Below are 20193 nucleotides of genomic sequence, written 5' to 3'. Positions count from 1 at the left end.
CCCACAAATCTCTTGGATTGTTCAGAATATTACTTGATTTAGAATGCTTAAAAGATAGTGGGTATCCCTTTATTTTATGTTTCTATTTTTCTCACTTCTTTTTTTGTGGTTAAGTGTAGTCATAATAGCAGAAAATTGAAGTAGAATATGGAGAAGTTGTTCACCTTATTTACCTCATAAACGAGTATATAGCCTTTAAATACAGCTTTCTAATACTTCTGTTTTGATCTTGCTGTGTTTATACTTGTAATTAATGTTAGGAAGTGATTTCCTATTAGTAACTAAACGCTCAACAAGAACATAAACACATCTGACAAATTCAGCAAATTTGTCGCAGCTGTAATAAAAAACCGCGCCACCTGTGGGAATTCGGAATTATTGATGCTGGTGCCTCCCCTATTAAAATCTTGAAAATCCTGTGTATTATCTGGCGCACTTAACTGGAAGTGTTTGTAATGGTTTTATTTGGGCACACTCATATTGACCATAGCTTTCATTTGAGTGTCCCGGTTCTTTGCTCTGACTTCCGTAAACAGTTTGAAGCCTCAGCTGTCAATCTTGTAACTATTTCCGCATTGTCCATTGCACGCATGCACTCTGATGACCGGTGTCTTCGGGCAGCCTGGGAGCATAACTGTCCTCAATACACATCTGTGTCGAGCGAGCCCTCTCGTCCCTTACTGGTGCTGTTGCATGTTAGCCTCTGTCTGTGTCTTGGAGCAGTGTTCGTCCTTTGTAGTACCTCTCGCTCCTTTGGAGTGCTGTTGAGATCACACTCGCTGTGATCCAGCCATGACTAAGCTTTGCATCTGTACTTCAGGGTGGAGGTACAGTAAACGCAGCCGCGTACTCTCAAACCGGGCGGCACCGAAGTACGCGAGACGCCTCTTTTATGACTTTGAACCGCGGTGTCCCCAAATACTCTGTCCAGTTAAGAGACTGAAGAGGGACCCTTCTGCGATTGGTTTGGTCTTTGGTAGACACTACTTAACTAAACCTGCACTTTGCCCCTCCCCACCCCAGGGTGTATAATAAAAGAAATCCAGGATATTATCTGATTTGATGGCGGTCACTTTCTCTTTATGCGATACGTATTTTGCTTGCATGTATTAGTGTTTCGTTGCCAATACCCCCCCGATCAAAATAATCTGATACGTTGTTTGAATGTCGTATCCTGTCTGTTTTTTTTTACTTTTTTTATTTGTTCTTATGTGTATATTACAGCGTCAACAGAGTCAAAAAGGAGCTGAGTGTCCCTTCTTCTTCGAAGCGGCGACGTCGGTCTTGTAACATTTGTACAACACTACTGAACTTTCTGTGCTGAGTGAGCTCATCAACCCTAAGCTCTCCACAGGTGATTGGTGCCACTCGGCGTCCAATCACGGAGCGCCTGTTTGCCACAGCAAAGTTGTTAACCCCATACCGGAGTGTTCTTCTGGCTTGGTCAGCTTTTAATCTTCTTGGAATAACGCTCTTATTTTTTTTCCTGATCTCCACAGCCGCTCGCCTCCTTCGGAGACGCTTCCTATTCAAAGGGCGCAAGCGATACGTTTACCCTACTGGATATTTCGGAGAGAGAGAGAGAGAAATAAAAGAAGAAAAATGTTTCACAGTAATTTTGCTGCATGGCGTTTGTTGTTTGCGAACACCAACTATACAGCCTATCTTTGGGTGATCATATACAAGCAGAATTGTCATCGTCCACCCTGACTGCGTTTTCTGGTGAGTTCGTTTTTTTATATCACGATTTTCTGAACTATTTCCTCGTTTAACCGGGAGACCACGGATATAGTCTTTTAATGAATTAGAATGAGCGTATTCTCTTTGCTTGACTACTGTATATAAATTCCGCCCATGGTGTCGCGTCTATCCTTGATTCCTGGCAAATGTTGGAGCAAAGTAATATATCCTTCCCTTTGATATTTTCAACGATTCTCCTTTATTGAATACACGTAGCTGGCCTTTAAAAAAACGTTACCGCCCGTCTATGTAGCACAAAAAAAGGAAATAAACTTCAATCCGTCTTGTTGGAGTTTTTTCCAGATGAAAAGACCTAAAATGCCTGCAACGCCAAATGCGTACGTTGCACTGTTTTGCATATAAGTCATCTTTGTAATTCTTCAGAAAGGTCAATAATTTAACGTATTAAAATACGGCTCTCTCTCGACGTGGCTATGAGAAAGCAAAGCTCCTATATATTTTTTTTCGTTCGAATCTAAGTGGGGGAAAACCTGCCCCTTTCTTGTGTAAAGGTGGAGGTTGACATTTTTACCACGGCGTATATTAAGTTAAAGTGACCGCAATGCATAGATTTCACCTCTTCTATTTTACTGGGATTTTTTAGTAAACCGTATCATTTGGGATTGCAGTGGGATTTGTTTTTCTTCGGGCCTGAGGTCGGTCCGATGTCGTTTTGTTTTGAGATTTTTTTTTAGGGTTTTTTTTTGCGCACGGTAGAAAGATCAGCTTTTTGTTTGCATTAATCTGTGGTGGCGGCGCTGTGGTGCACTCTAGTCTGGAAGGTTTAATTGATCAATTTTTAATAAAATACGATAAAAAGCGCGACGTGGTGCTGTATGAAATGGTCAAAAGACGTTATTATATTTAGACAGATGGAGCCTGTACGTGTACTGTACAGAGATTTCTTTGTGTGAGGTTTTTTTCCCCTCAATAATTCTTGTGGGGATGCCCTAAGGTATCTTTGACGCCTATGATCTAATTGCAGTTGATACAGTATTTGGAATAGGCGGGGCTTGCTACAGTGTATCTGTTGATCAGTTTCCCTTTTGCCGAAAACCCTATGTCTTGAGGGGAACCGTATGTCGCATAAACTACTGTACTCAGCCGACACCTCTGCGTTTTTGGTATATTATGGTCTGCCTTAAACCCACACTTTGTAAGCTTTCCAAATAAAGCACCTAGCACCGTCTTTGTTTTAACGGATTTGTTTGTAATTTCGGTGTAAAATTAAGAAAACCATGTAGTCCAGATAACTGTTTGGGAATTTTAAAAAAAGGTGTTTTTTTTACCAAACACCTTGCTGATAGCGATTTTCTCCAGCTATGAAAATGCCCTTTTATCTTGAAAGCATCCTCCACTCTGTATTGGCTGTAACCCTTCCGCACTCCTTAAATCTGACCTAATTTCTTATCAGGAGTAGGGTATATCTAGTACCTTTTTGTTCAGCTTTTGAGTGTCCTTGATAATGTGAAAAACTATATGTAATAACTGCGAACATAAAGTCAGCTTGTTTCCCCATTTATCAGGGTGTGTTTTTTTGGGAAGGGGGGTTGCTTTGTTGAGTGTGGGAGGTAAGAGGGGGTGTGGATTATGTTCAGCGCTAGATTGTAAAACAGCTGGACGAACCGGCTCCATGTCAAGTTACACACGCCAGTTTAATGACCAGAACAGCATATTTGGCCAGTGTTGGTGTTTGGCCCATGGCCTGTGACACAACTGAGGCAAACCAGACTGGGAGGAGCTGTGTGGAAGAATAGGTTAAAAAAAAGGAGAGACATTTGTGTCTACAGGTGACCTTTTGGGTGCTCTAAACCTCATTTTAAATCACATTATGTAAAATGTATATATTTACTATATTTACTGAACGTGTATGTATTAAATTGTACAGTTTAATTGCCTTTATGAAGTGCTTCTTCATCCATCCAAGAAATATGCAGACCGCTTTACATGTAGAAGGGGACCCAGTTTGTCCATCTGGTTAATGTGTGGCTGCCATCGTGTGCCACCAGTCCCATTGCACAGCAGATTGGTTATGAAACTGAAAAATTACTTCTCCAAACTGAATTGGAGGTGGGTGATGTTGATTGACCAGACTGGAATTTAGACAAAACAATTTGCAAATGGTGCCATAGCAATTTTTAGTGAGCAAGCAGTCAGGGCCTTTTGCTTAAGTCTCTTCTGAAGGATGGCGCATCCTACAGCATCGCTGCTCCAGAGGCAAGCGCACCACCTACTGGTCCACCAGCGCCACTTACAGCAGCAGCCTGGTTTTCCTCCGGTCTCCCATCTCGGGATTGATGTGGCAGTGCTGAAAGATAAATTAGGACAGCACCATCAAAACGTTTATTTTCCATCAGTAACGTTTTTGTTTTCTATTTACGGTTCGGTTAAAGCTGCTCTTTCATTCCCAGGAATGTCTGCGGAACTTGTGCAGTGGGTGGTTTTAAAGTTAGCCCATAGTGTACTGTACAAAATAGTCCTTCATTTCCCGGATACACCCATGCAAAACCGACAGTCTGAAGGTTTAACCTTGATTGTAGCTAATAGGGAATTAAGCACTTGAATCAACAGTTGTATCGTTTTGCTTGTATGCAGAAACGTATGCTTAATAATAAATGGGATTTTGATATTTAGTATAAGCTGTGATTTTATGGCTGACCAGGACACTTGACCTTTTCTACTTGTAATATCAATACCTAGGGTGTAGAATTAATATTAAGGTGTACTCTCTAAGTTGTCGTTAACGTGGACTCCCTCTTGCTCTGTAGCGTATCGCACAAGGAGAGCGAAGAGCAGTTCCTCTGTCTGTCTGGACCTAAGCACAGACCTGGGGGTTTAGAACGCCAGCACAGTCCCGCACCTCCATGTCGAGAGCTGCATTCACACAGAGGCGCCCTCTGTCCCGCCCCACCCCACCCCTCCTCCCGCAGAACAAGTCGGCTAAAATAAACAGAAGAGCGTTCTGCCATTGTGGAGTAGTGCCTCCGTACAGGGGGGGGGGGTTAAAGGGAAGGAGCCCTTCGGCCTGCTGAAAGGCCACCGTGAAACGATCCTGTCAGGACAAGAAGATGCCCGCCAGCGCTGCTGAAGTAGGAGAAAGAGATGTGGGGCTGATCCCTTGGTAGCAGTCCTTTGCAGGACAAAGGAAAAAGGTCCCTTGCTCTCCCTTTTAATATGTCGCTGCGGTCGCTAGCTGTTGATCGCATTCCGCTTTCCAGCGTCGTAAATTTAAAGCTATATTGCTGCCCTCCCCCCCTCTGGATAAGGGAGGAGAGTGATCCTTCTGCAAAGTCTGCCAACCTGTGCAGACCACAAGTGGATCAACACGGCTTGGCAGCGGCTGTGCACCCTGGCTCTGTTCAGATAGTACTGCTCTAGTTCAACATGATGCCCAAGGACCACAGCCCCCCCCATACAGCTTTCTCGAGGGGGTAAGGAAAGGAGACCTGCCTGCCTGCGCCCATCACGTTTGTATCAGGCAGGCGTTGAATTCTTGTTGGCCTTGTGCGGTTCTTTTTTCTAGAAGGAATTGGAATACAACCCCGAGCTCAAAAAAAGAGAATCCGATCAGAGATGCACAGCAGAGAAAGGGTGTCATCTCTGATTACACATCCCGAGCTAAACTTGGGGGGGCCAGAGAGCTTTAAGGCCTGACATCTCCTGATGGAGAGGCTAATGCATAGATGGCAACGAGGCCCTTGTAATTGTGTTTCTGGGACTCCTCTGTTTCACCTTCGAAATCCAGAGCAGAAGAGTATTTACAGTAGCTGGAACTCATCTTAACGAGTGCATTTACCATCTTTAGTCTCTCCCTTCCGTCTTGAATGGGGGAAGGCTAAAGCAGATGAACACCAGACATTCTGCAGCCTGGTTAATAAGTACATGATCTCATCCAAGCCCATGATTTCTTACAAAGTATACTGTAGCATGAGATATGTACTCTCGGTTACCTCTTCATATAATGTAAAGCCAAAAGCTTTACACCTTGATTTTTGGACTTGATCTGTTTAATTGGGGAAAAATACCAAAAGAAATTAGGGAAATCTTTCATGATTACTCAAGTAATATTGACTGTACAGTAGTTATTACATTTGTCAAAACTGTAGATTGAAAAATAGGTTGCAAAACCACCTAGAAGCAGCACAGGAAATATAAAGAGGTTTAGTATTCAATACTGGGCAGAAAACGTTATCCAAGGCCACTAAAATGGCTGAATTGTAAAATATCTCTAAAATGATCAAAGTGCATAGCGGTATAAACAACAGGAAACAGGAAATATATAGTAGTAGTAATGCATAACGCCATAACCAGAACAAGCTAGCTCTGATTTGTTGTGCAGTTAGTAAAACAAAAGCAGTTCAACACAATGCATGGAAATTATTATGGCCCGCCAGAATCTGAGAGTTAATTCCCATTGTCTCTGACCCTACGGCCATGTGAGTTAAGGTTGCTCTAGTGTGCTTCCACAGTCCACACGTGTGCCCGTATGAGCGCAAGTGTGTGTTTACTCCCTGCCTTGGCCTGGTGTCCAGTCCAGGGTGTGCTTATCCTGTCTTGTGTCCATCAGGCTGGGCTCCAGCTCACCGGGACCACTGCGATTAGGAATAGGTGAAAGGTCAGGTTTGGTGAAGGCTCCGTACAGAGTCCCAGCGTTCCATCATGACAGTGCAAGAAAGAAACAGGACAAGAGACGGGGTGAAGTGTTGAAGCAGAAGAGGGAGACTTATGCTAAATGTAGAGGGTGAAGTATTAAATTAAGGCTGCATTACTTGTTTTGAATAGAGATAAGGGAATTTGATATTACTTATGCTGCTTATTACATGGATAATGTTCATATAGTTACAGATTATTGTACATTATTTCTAAAATAAGAATATGTAGTGACCAGCATAATGCTTAGTACAATGGACGAACGTTAAGTTATGAGCCTAAACCCAAAAAATCATCTTTACATAGTTATACAAAGTCAAAATGGTCTCTACTTTAGGAAATACAAAATGATAAAATGAAAAGTATAAGTGAATCCTATAGCCAGGACTCTATGAAGATCTTCAAGACAAGTAAAAGCTGTTGTAGTTCCTTAAAACTAGACTGTGGGCCTGCTTAATCATTTGATAGTCTAGTTTGAAAATAAGACACTAGAACACGAGTTGAAGGTGATGAAGGTCAAGACGTAAGTCTCTCTTCAATGAAATATACATTTAATGACTATTCACACATACTGTAGTATGCGTCAATAAAACCAGGTTGAAGTGACCTTTGACATTCTTTTTTGGCTCTGAAAGGCCAAAAAATGAATTGTTCCCAAAGCTGGGACCAGAATTAATTTAGGTAAGAATTGCAAGGGTTATAGTGAATATTTCACCTACCTTTTCTTGGATTTGATAATGGTTCCAGCAAGAATTAAATAATGCTGGAACATTAACTTTTTGAAAACCAAATTAGCTCCGTTATTGAAGAACTCATAAACATAGCAAATGGCCAATAAATTCAGATTGGTATGCGTGTAGTTGTAGGATCATCAGAGATTTGCACATTAGAAAAATAACTGTCAGGATGCATTGGCCATCACATAAGTCAGGTTATGGAAGCTTGGTGATCAGAGTGGGGACAAGACTGTAAATAAAGCATCCATTTTGAAGGGTTTTAGGGTTGATTTCATTGAAAACAGGACAGATGCTGACAATTAAAACCTGCCCACACAGTTACTGCTATACACTCATGCAAGGTCATATTAAGTACTGAATTAGAGTGCTGGAGTATTTTTTTCATATACATTTTATTACTTTTAATACTGTATGTGAAGGAATATCCCTCACTAATGTATTTCTACTCTTTATTTACGCAGAACAAGTGCATTTGTCTCTTTCACATATGGTCCTGCTTCTATTTCAGATGTTTAGATTTCAGTTTCAGATCTCAGTTGCTGCTTTCATAATTGACAACTGTTGTGCACCTGGTGATGCCATCAATGTGCTGGGTTTTATTTTAGGCTTTGTAATAGATCACTTTGAATCGGCTTAGTTTCACTCTTTTTGGACAAACAGTTTAATTGTCAAGGCCTTCACATCATATTTCCTTGGTTCTTGAATACAGGATATATAGGATAAAATACTGATATTTTTTTAAAGTCTGTAATCTCGTCATTGTGACGATACAGTTCTTTAGGAGAATCTGTAGTTCCTGTGCATTGACACCTTGAATTTGCTTGTCTAAAATGTTAGTTGATAAAGGAAGAAACTGTTACAGAAGCAGGAGTAGATCTTTCCAATAAATGAATACGAAGGCGCAGTTTTCACACATTAACCAGTAAAGCATAGTTTGAATTTACTTTTGACAAAATAAACTGTTTTTCAGTACCACTGGACTGTTCAGGATTTGCTTTGTTTATGCTGTTGTAAATGCCTCAAGCTTACTGCTGTCGTGTTGTTGGTGCCCTGGGGTTTTCTTGAGTGCAGGGTTATATGGTTGTCTGAGTTACACAAGCATGAAAGATCATGTAAGGTAGTTGAGCCTAAGGCATATATTGCTATAATGTTTTTCCCGTAATACTCCTTATTCAAATGTATAGCAGCTTCATGAACCTGGACGGTTTCCCCTTAATTTAATATTTACATTAAGTAAAACTGGATTTACTTCACATTTTACAATCCTATGAGACTCCTGCAGTTAAAACAGGTTTGGTAGATTTGGAAAATCCAAGCAATGTGGCCTACAGCTAGGCACATCACCATCTGATTTACATTCAGAATGGTCTTGTCTGTAATTAATTGCATCTGGAGAGGGTAATTATGTGGGGGGGGGAATTGGCATCAAGTCAGAGAATCCTATGTGCTCTTGAACAGTTTTATATTGCAATTACAAATACCAAGAAGATTCTAATTTTACAGAGAAAATGAGATGCATCATATAATTGCATAGTGGGCTGACTTTTGGGGGGAGATGATTACTGGATCAGCATTTAATTTTAGGTATTAGGCATGGCTAAGTAGCTCCACAACATCCAACAAAAACAAATCGACGATGACATTGTGCTTTTTGGAAGCACGATGCAAGCCTTCCCTGGAGTAGAGCGGTGACAGAGAAGATGTGTAAGAGTAGCAGGCATCATCAAAGGATAAGGTCAGAAAGCTCTCTGATGACGGCAGACAAAAGGGTCATTATCCTCCACAAGTCTCCTGCATTTGCCCTTTTCCACTGTTGTGCGGAAGGAAGAGGGTGCAAGTGTATCCCTTCACCTCGGGCTGTGAAACGGGCGGCTCAGGAATCGTCTGTAAATCCGAAGGCAACAGTGGGAGACCTGCGAAACAAACTGGGTGTCAGAAGGAACCGTCTGATGTAGCCTGCTTGACTGTGGCCTTCATGGCCAGGGCGCACGCAAGAAACCTTTTCTGGGTGAAGCTATAAAAATGGGTGAATTGGCCAAACGGCATCAGAATGACAATTGCAATCCTGCCTCATTTTCAGATCTGAAAATTGAGCTTTTTTTGGACATCAGAAATAACCTCAGTGTTATTTCTGGGTGTTAAACATGTAAAGACTGTGTAGGGGAAAACAAATTATGATTTTTGGGGTTGTTTCTTTATTCATTATTTGGTGTCCTAAAGAGAACCCACCCCAATATCATGGTCTGTCCCAGACTTGGTGGACTTCTTAGAACTGAAGCCTAACATAATATTAACATTTTTCTTATGGATGTTTGGAGATGCATAACTCACCCTTAGAAATACCACATTGTGAATACTGATCATCCTCTGCCCCAGTGTCTATATTGTATAAAGTACAAATAAACTAAACTTGGATCGAAATGGGAAAATATTGTCACGTATAGGGAGAAACTAAAAGTCATCACTTGTTACAGAAACTGAAGCCGGTAGTTTGCAAATAGCTGAATTCCCAAGTTACATTGTGAAATAGATAAAATCATGGAATGAAGGATAGATACAGTATAGAGTGAAATGTTCAAATTACAGCATATTGAGGACTTCCTGCCTAAGGTTTAGCAAGGGACCATCACACTCGCACCAGTAGCACGGTGTACGTTGTTCTGTAAAGGGTGCAAATGTGAGGTGGGCATTTGGGTGCTAGTAACTTCTTGGGAAAAATGTCGCTTCAGGATCAGGCACTGGGAAGGGCAAGAGAGTGAAGGCCCAGGATCTGTTCAAAGCAGAGCTGTGCGGTTGGAGTCGGGTTCCCATCAGCCACTGCACAGAGGTCTGTGGCTACTGGGTACTCCTTACCCAACCAGCACGCAGGGGCCTCCCCCTGGACTGACCCGTTGTACACAACAGTTACACTGTCACGCTGCACGTCTGCTCCATGCTTACCGTCATCCATCAGGATGGCCGATTCGAAACCTTGACTCCTTGCAGAGCCAGAAGAGGACTTGGCTCTGCTCATAGCCCGTCTGCCATGCCCATAGCACTGAGGTGCCTTTCACGTGATCAGTGAGTCACAGTGGTTTTCAATAAGTTTGGCATTCCCCTCGTTACATCACCTCCTCCTCTGTGCCCAATCGGCTCACAGATCTGGCAATTTTACCGCTGATGAAACGGTCAATCAAGTGCATCTCAGCCAGTCGGGAGTGATCAGCTGACGGAGAGAGAGAATTGTTTTGACACTTGGTGTTGTATATTGTGCAACAGCTAAAATATCGATGCATTTGAAGTGTTTCACTCTCCCTTCTTAGAAAATCTTTTTACCGTTGTCACACAATGTTCAGTCAGATTTCCTGCTCACCTGTAGCAGTTGCATACACAAAGTGGTAGTATATTTTTTAGTTTTTGCTTTTTGGTTGCTGCGGTTTCTTTTGGATATAACAGTTGTGGTAACAATGAATTTTTACTCTTTGTTCCTAATACTGTAAAAAGTACTTATATAGTCTTAAAAGGCTGTGTGGCTAAGTTCTTAGTTTTTGGCATATTTAGAAAAAAGTTTTTAAAACTAAAGTTTTAACTTTTTAGAAAAAAACTAAAGAGTTTTTTTCTAAAGTCTTTTGAGAAGAAAAGGGTTTTATTTGTTTGTTCCCTCACCAGAACACTGTTCACACAATTTCTGAACTCTTGGTTTTGGCTTCTCATCATTTGCGGGTGACTGTGGTCTGTAAGTCGTACAGCTGACAGCTTTAACTTCAGTGAGAATCTAAGCGTCAGTTTGAAGTACTGTATAAGCTGAAGAGGTTTATTTGAAACTTCTTGAAAGTCTGTCAGGAGATTTCTTAAAATGTCAATTACAAGAACTCTGGAAAAGAACTAATTTCTCCTTCATTGGCGAACGGGATTTCATCTGTTAGGGAGGTCAAGAGAAAATTCAGTCCCAGGCAACTAAAATACCTTGGTGAACTCTCCATGGTCAAGTAGGGTGATACCATCTGTACTGACCACTGTGAGTGGCATTTCACTGGTATCCTTCTGGGCATGGTAAATGGCTCACATTGATCACTTCCGTAGTCCAGGCAGAAACCGAATATTAAGTGTTAAGGGATAAGAGATTTTTAATATAGAAGGTTTATAAATGTCAAGAGTGTCTGCATATTCAATATCTTATGTTGAACGTTTTCTGTAGTACACCTGCTGTATATCTTACAGATGGATTTTTTCCTTCGACCTTTTACAGAGGTTGATGTGATGCATATGAAACTTTCCTTGCTGTATCAAACCTGGTCCTGGAGAACCCTAATCCAGTCATTCTTTGAGGTCACCCTAAACACACTCGTCCAATGAGTTGTTCAGATAAGCAAGTAGTGTTTCAGTGAAGGGAACATTGGTTCTTGAAGGCTGAAGGAGCTTCTGATTTTTGTTCCAAATGACTAAATTAATTAATTGAGCACAACCCCTGCTGAATTGATCATAGCTGTGGGCCTTTAGAAATGTAAATCCTGCTGGACTGTGGCTCTCTGGGGCCAGCGCTAGGAACCCTTGCTGTAAAGTACTGAGGAAAGCAGGAGTACTTCCAGCAAAGCACATTGCGACCTTTGGTCTTGTGCCCACTGATAATGCAATAGCTTTCTAATAAAGGGTAGTTAAAATCCTTTTGAAGAATGTCTTCTCATACTGAGAACTATCTATACAGACATGGAAATACCTCAGAAATTCGAGTTATTTGTCAGAAAACCAATGTGTTCCCACACTGCGTGTCACCACTGTGGTCTGGGTGTGGATATGGATGATACTACGTGGCTTTATAAGAATATGCAACAGTTAAGTAAGACTGATTAAAAGTGTTTGATTTGATCTTTGCAGTGAAAATACTGGTTGATTTATGTTTTCATGGATAGATTTATAAAGCAATTCCGGCAAAAGTCCCTCTATGTTCTCGTCCGTATTTGACAGCTAGAATCCTGACCATGTTGGATGCAAATAACCGCAACACTCCTGTCCTGGACGCATAGCTTGGCACCCTAATACACAGCCAATATTTGTTTACTGGTACTTTAGGGGGGGGGAATTAAATTGGATTAAATCAGGGATGAGCAAAATTCAAGAGGAACAACTTATTGAGAAGCATCCATTTTTCTGTTTAGTAACTTATAGCACTGTTCTGTCATTCTTAAAATTATATCTTCACATGGAAAGATCTTTGGTACTGTTGTTTTAAGTCAGGTCAGCAAAAAAATGAATGGCAGTTTAATCCTGCTGAGGTTTCTACTGAGGTATATTAGTTACATTTTGGACATCATTCTTCTGGTTGTGGTACTTTGATGTCTTACCACATCAAAACTGGGTAGCACATCCTATGATCAAAGAAAAGGTGATATAACACATTTGTGGCAGAATGATCTCGAACTGGATTTAAAGAATGTGACTTAGGGAAAAATCTTTGTCCAAAAGTACCCCACCCCCATCTGTGAGCTACCAGAATCCCAGAATCCTTCTGTAAATATATAAAAATGAACTTTGTCCTGCTTCAAAGAATTGTCTGAAGGAAAAGGAATGTGGCTCAGCCCAGGAACTGGCATGATGTGTGTTAGCTATGTGCCATATCCATGAGATTTATGGATTTACTCTGAATATAAACATTCTGAATACAAACATTCCAAAAGTAAGGTAAATCCCACACACCAGTTCAGTTTCCGTTAACCTTAGCTGCAATACAGACTGAGCCATTGAAAGGCCTGCTTGTTTATTTAGAGTTGTGGAATAAAGTAACCCCCAGCACTCCCACAAATAGTCTGACTAAGCTTTTTAGTTGTTTATAGGTGTGTAGCTTTTCCATTCCTATATAATTGAGTCTTATAATTGTTAAAGTAGTCACAACTACTGTGGGGAAAGGCAAATATCTTACAGCAAATGTAATAATGTTTGTTTCACAAGGTTCATTACTAAATAGTGACGGGGAAAGCTAAAGAACTACTTTACATAAGATTTTATTGCTACATCAGAAATTGGTGCTACCTGCAATGCTGATCTACTGTATTTGTGTACGTGAATGCCAGTGGAATATCACTGTCTGCAGTTTCCAAGCATCCCCAAAATGGCGTTTCTCTTCATTACTGTATCTGATGTATTATGTGAAACACTAAATACAAATCCAGGAGCAGTCCTTTTTGTGTCTTTCAGTTAACATTTTACGTAGGGTTTTGTAATCTGCATGATTTCAATGTAACCCTTGTTCACATTTCTCATTTCATTTGCCCAATGTAGAAAGTTTTAGGCTTCCTTTTTTGTTGTCATTTGAAGTCATTTGTAAACTAAGTTAGTTCTAGGTTACTTCTATTCTATGATTACTGTAAATTATAGCACTTTTCTCCAGTATTTCCAGCTGTCACCGGGAGCTGGTTAAGTCTGAAAAGGCAGTACGAGGTGCATCTGTGATAGTGTCTGGTTTCCTTTCTGCAGGTACGAATCCAAGTCTGTTGGTGTTTAATACAGGATGTGTGGCCTGAGACGAGAGCTGTGGAGTGTTGAGTGTAGGCCCTTGCTTTGGCTTCTATCAAACGGTGCTAAAAGACAACATTGTCTGAACGGTGCTGTTCAGGCATTAGCTCAGGCAAGGATGCTTGCATCCACTCACAGTTTGGACAGCTTGGTAAGTTCCAGACCATAGCAGCTACTTCAACAATGTGACCCAACTGCGTGCCTCATGGTAAATGAAATAGATGGGCAGTGCTCTCATGGGGTAAACTGGGCACAGTTCATAGCTTGGCGAAGATCAGCCCTGAGGTTTGAGGCCCACTAAACCACTTGAATTGTCCTAGGTCCTTCCTACCCTTTTACAGATTAAAATGGTGGGCTGGAAAGGTTGTAGGTGTCAGGAACTGGAGGTAGGAAGTCTTCCAAGTCCAGATTGTTTTTGCCTATATTAATGATCCAGCATTGGGTTTGTGGTGATGGCCCTCCACATGATTCATTAGAAACTTTTAATCGGGCATGAATCTCTCAACTGTCACTTACTGGTGTCCGAATGTTCCTACTTGCTGCTTCTTTCAAGGATGTTTTACCCTGAAAAAAGCAGATTGCAAGGTGTACTGAATATAAGAGGAGGTTCTTCCACAAAATGCATTCCAGTCTTTTCAGTTTTCTTTCCTTTGGTAGTGGAATCTCTGTGAAATTTAGGCAAATCTGTGCAGAGTCCTACAGAGCTTAGAAAAGATTCTGTGCCGTCCAGTGACCACAAAATTGGAAGGGGGCTCTCGGATGGGACAGCAGTCTTTTGGCATCTGCTTACCGGTTCTAGAACGTGGCCTGGTGGATTCTAGAATACTACGAACTCTAAAGGACAGCTGGTTGTGTTACCAAGCAACCGTGTTGATTATTGTAGTTGTATTACATTAACCCGAATTTATGAGGCCTAAGAGATTGCATAATGGAGGAATGGACGCTGTGGAAGGGAAATCACAGTACAGCTGGGCTGAATCAGTTTCAGAGACAGCACATGCTATTATATTTTCTTTATCCTCTATAAAACAAAATCCATTGAAATTTTCAAGGTGGAGAGTTTCGTGTCACTCCTCCCTGTGGTAAGAGACAGTTTGGCATTGTCTTGGCTGTTCTTGTGGCTCACCTGGGTTACAGCTGAGGAGCACAGACTGGTAGGGCTGGACAGAAGAACTATCGAAGTTCAGTTCAAAAGTGTCTTGTTACAACTCGGTGTACTCTTTGCTCGTCACTGTTGAATACAGTTCACAGCGGCATGTGTTATAGAGGTATTCATTGTACGTAACTGGGCAGCGTTCAGAACCTGTCCCTGTAAAATCAGGGCATGTGATACCCGGCACCTTTGACGCATCAGACTAGCATGAAAATCAGAGGAGAGATGATATTAATAACTTGTTTTTAATATTGCACTTAGTAGCCTAAAATATAAGCAGTACTAAATGTGATGGTCAACATGTTCTTCAATTTTTTTAGCTTTAAGCCATAAATTCCTTATAGTTACTCAACATGGTTGGTTTTGTTCTGTTTTTCCAAGTATTGTCTTGCGACAAGTCGTTTTGAACCCACTTCAATCTGTTCTTAGAAATGGCAAGTGTGCGTTGCCTGGAGATGTTAAAAATATTTTTTTTATTAAAATCCTTCCTGTTTCTACTCAGCTAAATCACCCCACCACCACACTCATAAAAATGTCATTTTAAAACAGTGATTTAAGTGTGTCTCTAACTCGATCTCTTTTGTAATTCAGCGATTTGAATTCCCTTTGCACACTGTCAACGTTCTTCCAGAATAAAGTTAAACATGTTTTGGATGCTGTCTGAGAGAACAGATCCTTCCAGGATACTGCTGCTTCCTCTCATCTACTTTGCATAGCACAAAAGAAAGTGAGTGCATTAAATGGTGCATTACTAGGAATATACGAATTGAAAAGAATAAATCGTTTTTTGTAGAGTACAAAGGGTTGCTAAAGAGGAGTTGCTCTCTTTACTAGAATACTGTATAACAATATATACAATATATAACTTGTTTTTTGAAGGAGTTCAAGTCGGTAGCTGCGTCAGCCTGTGTAGGCTGCAAAGGAACAAGTAAAGGTTGATTCCATGCTGAAAAGAAAAAAAACGCAACGTTAACGGCTAAAATGTCGTTTCTTTTCTTCTCTTTTCAGCATGAAATCAACCTTTACAGCATGTCTAAAAAGTAAACTTAATATATTTAAACATCCAGTATATAGGCAGTACGTTACATTGCCGTCTTGCGAAAGGATTCAGTTGAGCAAATCTGTGCAGAACTTAAATTGGAAACATCCCCTTTTGATAATGACCATTCACGATTTCCAAATAGAAACACTTGGCTTCATGGAACAGTTTCATAACACTATAATTAAAATCAACACCAAATATGAAGTACACTTAAATCAGAGTACAGAACATAACGATACTTTGGGGGTGTTACCGTTCAAGGGATGTATAAATACTGTGCATTTCATTACCCTACACTCTGCGGTTCAGTAAATAAACAATGAAGGCAATGTGGTTTATTCACACTACGGCATGACGCGTAGATGAAGCCGCGCAAGCGCAAAGCGAGGCTGAAGTGTAATGGAGTGCTGGTGGACGCTGGCGGTAACTGCATCACATTTCCTCTAGATTACTCATCAACTTAGTGCACTACTCGCTATTTACGGGTCTCATTGAAACGTTCAGTACGCAGAACGTATCGGTATTTCCCATATAACATCCAGCTGCAGTTCAGTAAATTTTGCAGCAAAAAATAAAAATCATGTGTCTAAAGGGTGATTAAATAAAAACTAGGTTCCTTCGAAGTCTTGTTTTTCTACACTTCTAACCTAACCCTAATGTTAACCACCTTTTTAACTTTGTTTTTCAGGTCTGTAGCGGTGGATATTACCAAATGGCTAAATGTGGAATGTTTGAATCTCTTAATCTAATTTGGGAATTTTACGTGAGCTGCTGCTGGCTAAACCTAACAATGAGAAAAGGGTAAGTTTGGTTTATCTTCTGGGGATGTGTGCAGGTGCTGCTACTGTGGGTGGCAGAGTGGGGTGGGGGCGTGGGGTGCCACCATTCACAGAACCAGGGTCTTGGGCTCGATTGTGCCCTCTGTCTGGAATTGTCAAAGCTACTGTCCAAGTGCAGGGGTGGATTAGTATGTCAGTGGGCTCTAGGCACATACGCAAATATGAACCCTCCTACTTGTGGATTGCTAACAGCCATATCACCCTGCAACTTGCAACTGGCAACCCCCTGAAGCTAAGCATGTGTGAGCCTGGCCAGTACCTGGATGAGAGACCTCCTGGGAAAGCTAAGGTTGAGGTATTAGAGGGACCAGTAGGGGGCGCTCACCCTGTGGTCCATGTGGGTCCTAATGCCCCAGTATAATGACAGGGACAGTGTAAGAAGGCTCCGTCCTTTCGATGAGATGGGGCTGCACATTGCTGGTGGTGGAGGGGAGTCCCCATTACCTGTAAAACACTTTGAGTGGAGTGTCCAGAAAAGTGCTATATAAGTGTAAGCAATTATTATCCTCTTAGCCAGTGCAGTTACTGTTGACATTATTATTAAGAGTAAATGGTCACACAACCAAATATGCAGCCAATATACTGGAACTCCAAGAACTTGGATGTTGCACTGATGCTCTGTTTAAAGAAATATAACATTTTCTCAACTGTCTTTAAACTAAAAAGCTTTACTTATAAAAACAACAGTGCAGTATTACAATAAACTGCATTGTCACAGGCTTCTCCAGCCACATAAAAACCAAAGCTGTGGACCTTCACAGGCTCGGTTCACTTTGTGTCCACTTGTCTCAGAGTGTAGCAGAGGGACTTTCAATATAGTCTTGTCCTGCACAGTGTGTCACCTAGCATCTGCTTCCACAGACTTTAATAAGAATCATCTGAAACTTGAATCCTTCACAGTGACAATCTTGTACATTCAAAATGCCACCAGAAACACCTGTAAAGGTCTGCCTTGTATGCTTCTCCATCTTGTGCGCTTATAACCAGCTTGGGTGCAAACCTAAAACACCTGCAGCTGCTGTACTTCCATCTGTAGCTTTTTCTTCATACCCGATGCCTCACAGGTGTTTTTCTTTTATCTGTCATCGATGTTAACAACGCAATTCACCAATCTGGTGCACCCTTGTCATGCATCAGAAAATAGTGCATGGTTCAACGTTGTGTATGTCTGTTGCTACTGATTTAGGCAGTCCCAGAATATAGTAAATGACAGTTGCATCATTAAAAAAAATTTCCTCCATTGTACATGGAGCTGAAACGGTTTGCCTTCCCTGAGGACGGGCCCTAGGTATGTTCCCACTTGGATAGGGCCTTCATCCAGCCCTGCATGTGTGGAGTCGGTACATTCTGCCCATATACTGGGGTGTTTGCCAGGTGCTGTGGCTTCTTCCCACCTCCCAGAGACATGCCAGCTTGGTTTCATGGGGTATTCTGATTCATCCTGCGATTGGCTGGCGTCTTGCCCGGGTGCAGAGCGTGGGTGTGCTCCGTCCCACCTTGCTGCCTGTGCTTCTAGGAGAAGGGGCTTTTTAAGAGCAGGGTGGCGATTGGAGGTTGTTAGGGAGCATCATCCCTGATTACAAGAACTAGTCGGCCTCAGCAGCTCATTGGGGCTTAAATATTAAAGTTGGTATAGATGCCTTGCTCATGTGGCTGTTTGATTTTTCAGCTGAAGTAAGCATCACAATGAATGGAGGTGATATTTTCAGAAAGGAAGAGTGTACGATGAGGTTTGTGTTAGGATAAGGTAACATCACACCTGGGATGGCTGGACAAGAAGCTGCTGGTCAAGAACATCCAACACCTCCGGTGTGATGTGATTCCAGTGCATCACGCCCTGGAGATTTGTTTTAGAACTAACCAAAAAATACTGTTCATAACTTAATTTTATCTTTTCATTTTATAATATACAGTACAACAGACCTTGTTATGGTTAAAAAAAACAGACCTGTGCATTTGTACTAGTCATTTTGTCCAAGGTTCAGTTTAAAAAGAAGTTGGACAATCCTGGTCTTTCAGAGCCAGTGACTGTAGGTTTTCTCTTTCTTATTAGATCAGGAGCACATGGAAAAAACAATGTTTTTGTTAAATTGTCCCATACACCAATAATTAGCTAATTTAGGTAATTGATGATGTACCCAAAAGAAAATGTGCAGATATATCAGCCCTCCAGAATAAGGATTACCCACGCCTGCTTTATAACATTTGATACAACTTTGTTTTTGGTTTTAAACCACGTGCTCCATTCATTAACCTCCGTGATGTCTCACATATTTGTGTTCTCAATTCCACAAAACAGTAAGACTGTTAAATAATGCTGGAACTAATCAATATATAAATGATGGTAATGAATAGCTAGCATTGTACAAAAATGGGCTAGTCATCATTCAGAAGACTTGAGGGCTGTATTTGTCATCTGACCAGCATCATTTGCTACAAGAATGTCTTTAGTACTCGGTGAAAAAGTAATTAGGAGTTATTCTGAATAACTATTCAGAGTACATTAACATTTAGAGCAAGTAGTAGTATAGTAGTGTTAGCACAGATCTCTGCAGTTATAATACTAACAAGTTACTGAAAACCCAGTTAGTAGATGGGATACATTTCTTGATCTCAAATGCCTTCTGGCTTTTACATTAAAGTTGTGTGTATGTTAATCAAAGAGTTGGGTTTGTAGCCACTTGTACACTGTTCAGTGTCTAAGAAAGCAGTTAAGTGCAGGCTGTAGTGTTGCTGACCGGCTGTTAAGGTAGCAGATGGTATCTATGGTTCATTTGTTAAATATGGCAGTTTTTTTGCCCGAAATGTGGATTTGTCATTGTGCTTGGTACCTGTCAGGCCTGGATTTATTCTTTCTCAAAGCTGTGTGGTTATTTACTAGTTTGGGAGCCTCAACAGCTGATGGTACTGGAGAAATGATTTATAACCGATAAGAATTAGAACACTAGATTTTGTGCAACTTCCTAGTTCTACAGAGGAAATGGTCTAATTTAGCTTTAAAGGAAGTACATTTGCAACTGAACATATCCTGTTTTATCTGATTGCATCATGACTGTTGCCAAGATCTCTTGTATACTTGCTTCCAGGAACAATAGATCCAATCTGGCTTTTATATTTTAACCCAACTTAAACCTAAATAGAATAAACTTTAATTAAAGGACTCTTTGTTGTTTTGATGATGAGTGGAACCGTAATCATGCTAAGGGAGTGCAGTTAAAATTTCACTAATCGGGGGAAATCATGTTCTAGGATCTTTGCACTTCTGAAGTTATTAGACATATCCACACTAGAATTCAAGGGGAAAAGGTGTTTTAGAAATGGGATATCTACCATTTTTACACTTTTCTCCTTTTAAGAGATGTTATGGAAACGGAAAGAGAACAAACATTTTGGCATCATACTGTAACTATTCTACAGTTGGCTGTTTATAGGAGTCGGTCATATTGGATAGAAAGCAGACGAACAGAAGAGTAAATTGTATAATAACTCTTCACTGGAGGCCATATGAATAAAGAGAATTTTTATTTGTCATTAAAAAAAAAC

General features: G+C 41.0%; 1 protein-coding gene across 1 annotated transcript in view; it reads left to right on the top strand.

The window, feature by feature from the left end:
- The first annotated feature begins 1403 nt into the window (after positions 1 to 1403).
- LOC148832674 (enhancer of polycomb homolog 1-like) overlaps positions 1404 to 20193 on the top strand; it is a 67264-nt gene continuing 48474 nt past the window's right edge. Inside the window, exons 1-2 of the mRNA XM_088918846.1 lie at positions 1404 to 1722; positions 16500 to 16612. The gene's annotated coding sequence lies outside the window, so the exon portion shown is untranslated. The remainder of the gene's footprint in view (positions 1723 to 16499; positions 16613 to 20193) is intronic.

This window comes from Atractosteus spatula, chromosome 6 (genome assembly GCF_055471065.1).
Source record: "Atractosteus spatula isolate fAtrSpa1 chromosome 6, fAtrSpa1.hap1, whole genome shotgun sequence".
NCBI classification, from domain to species: domain Eukaryota; kingdom Metazoa; phylum Chordata; class Actinopteri; order Semionotiformes; family Lepisosteidae; genus Atractosteus; species Atractosteus spatula.
This window is presented reverse-complemented; position numbering and strand designations above follow the sequence as displayed.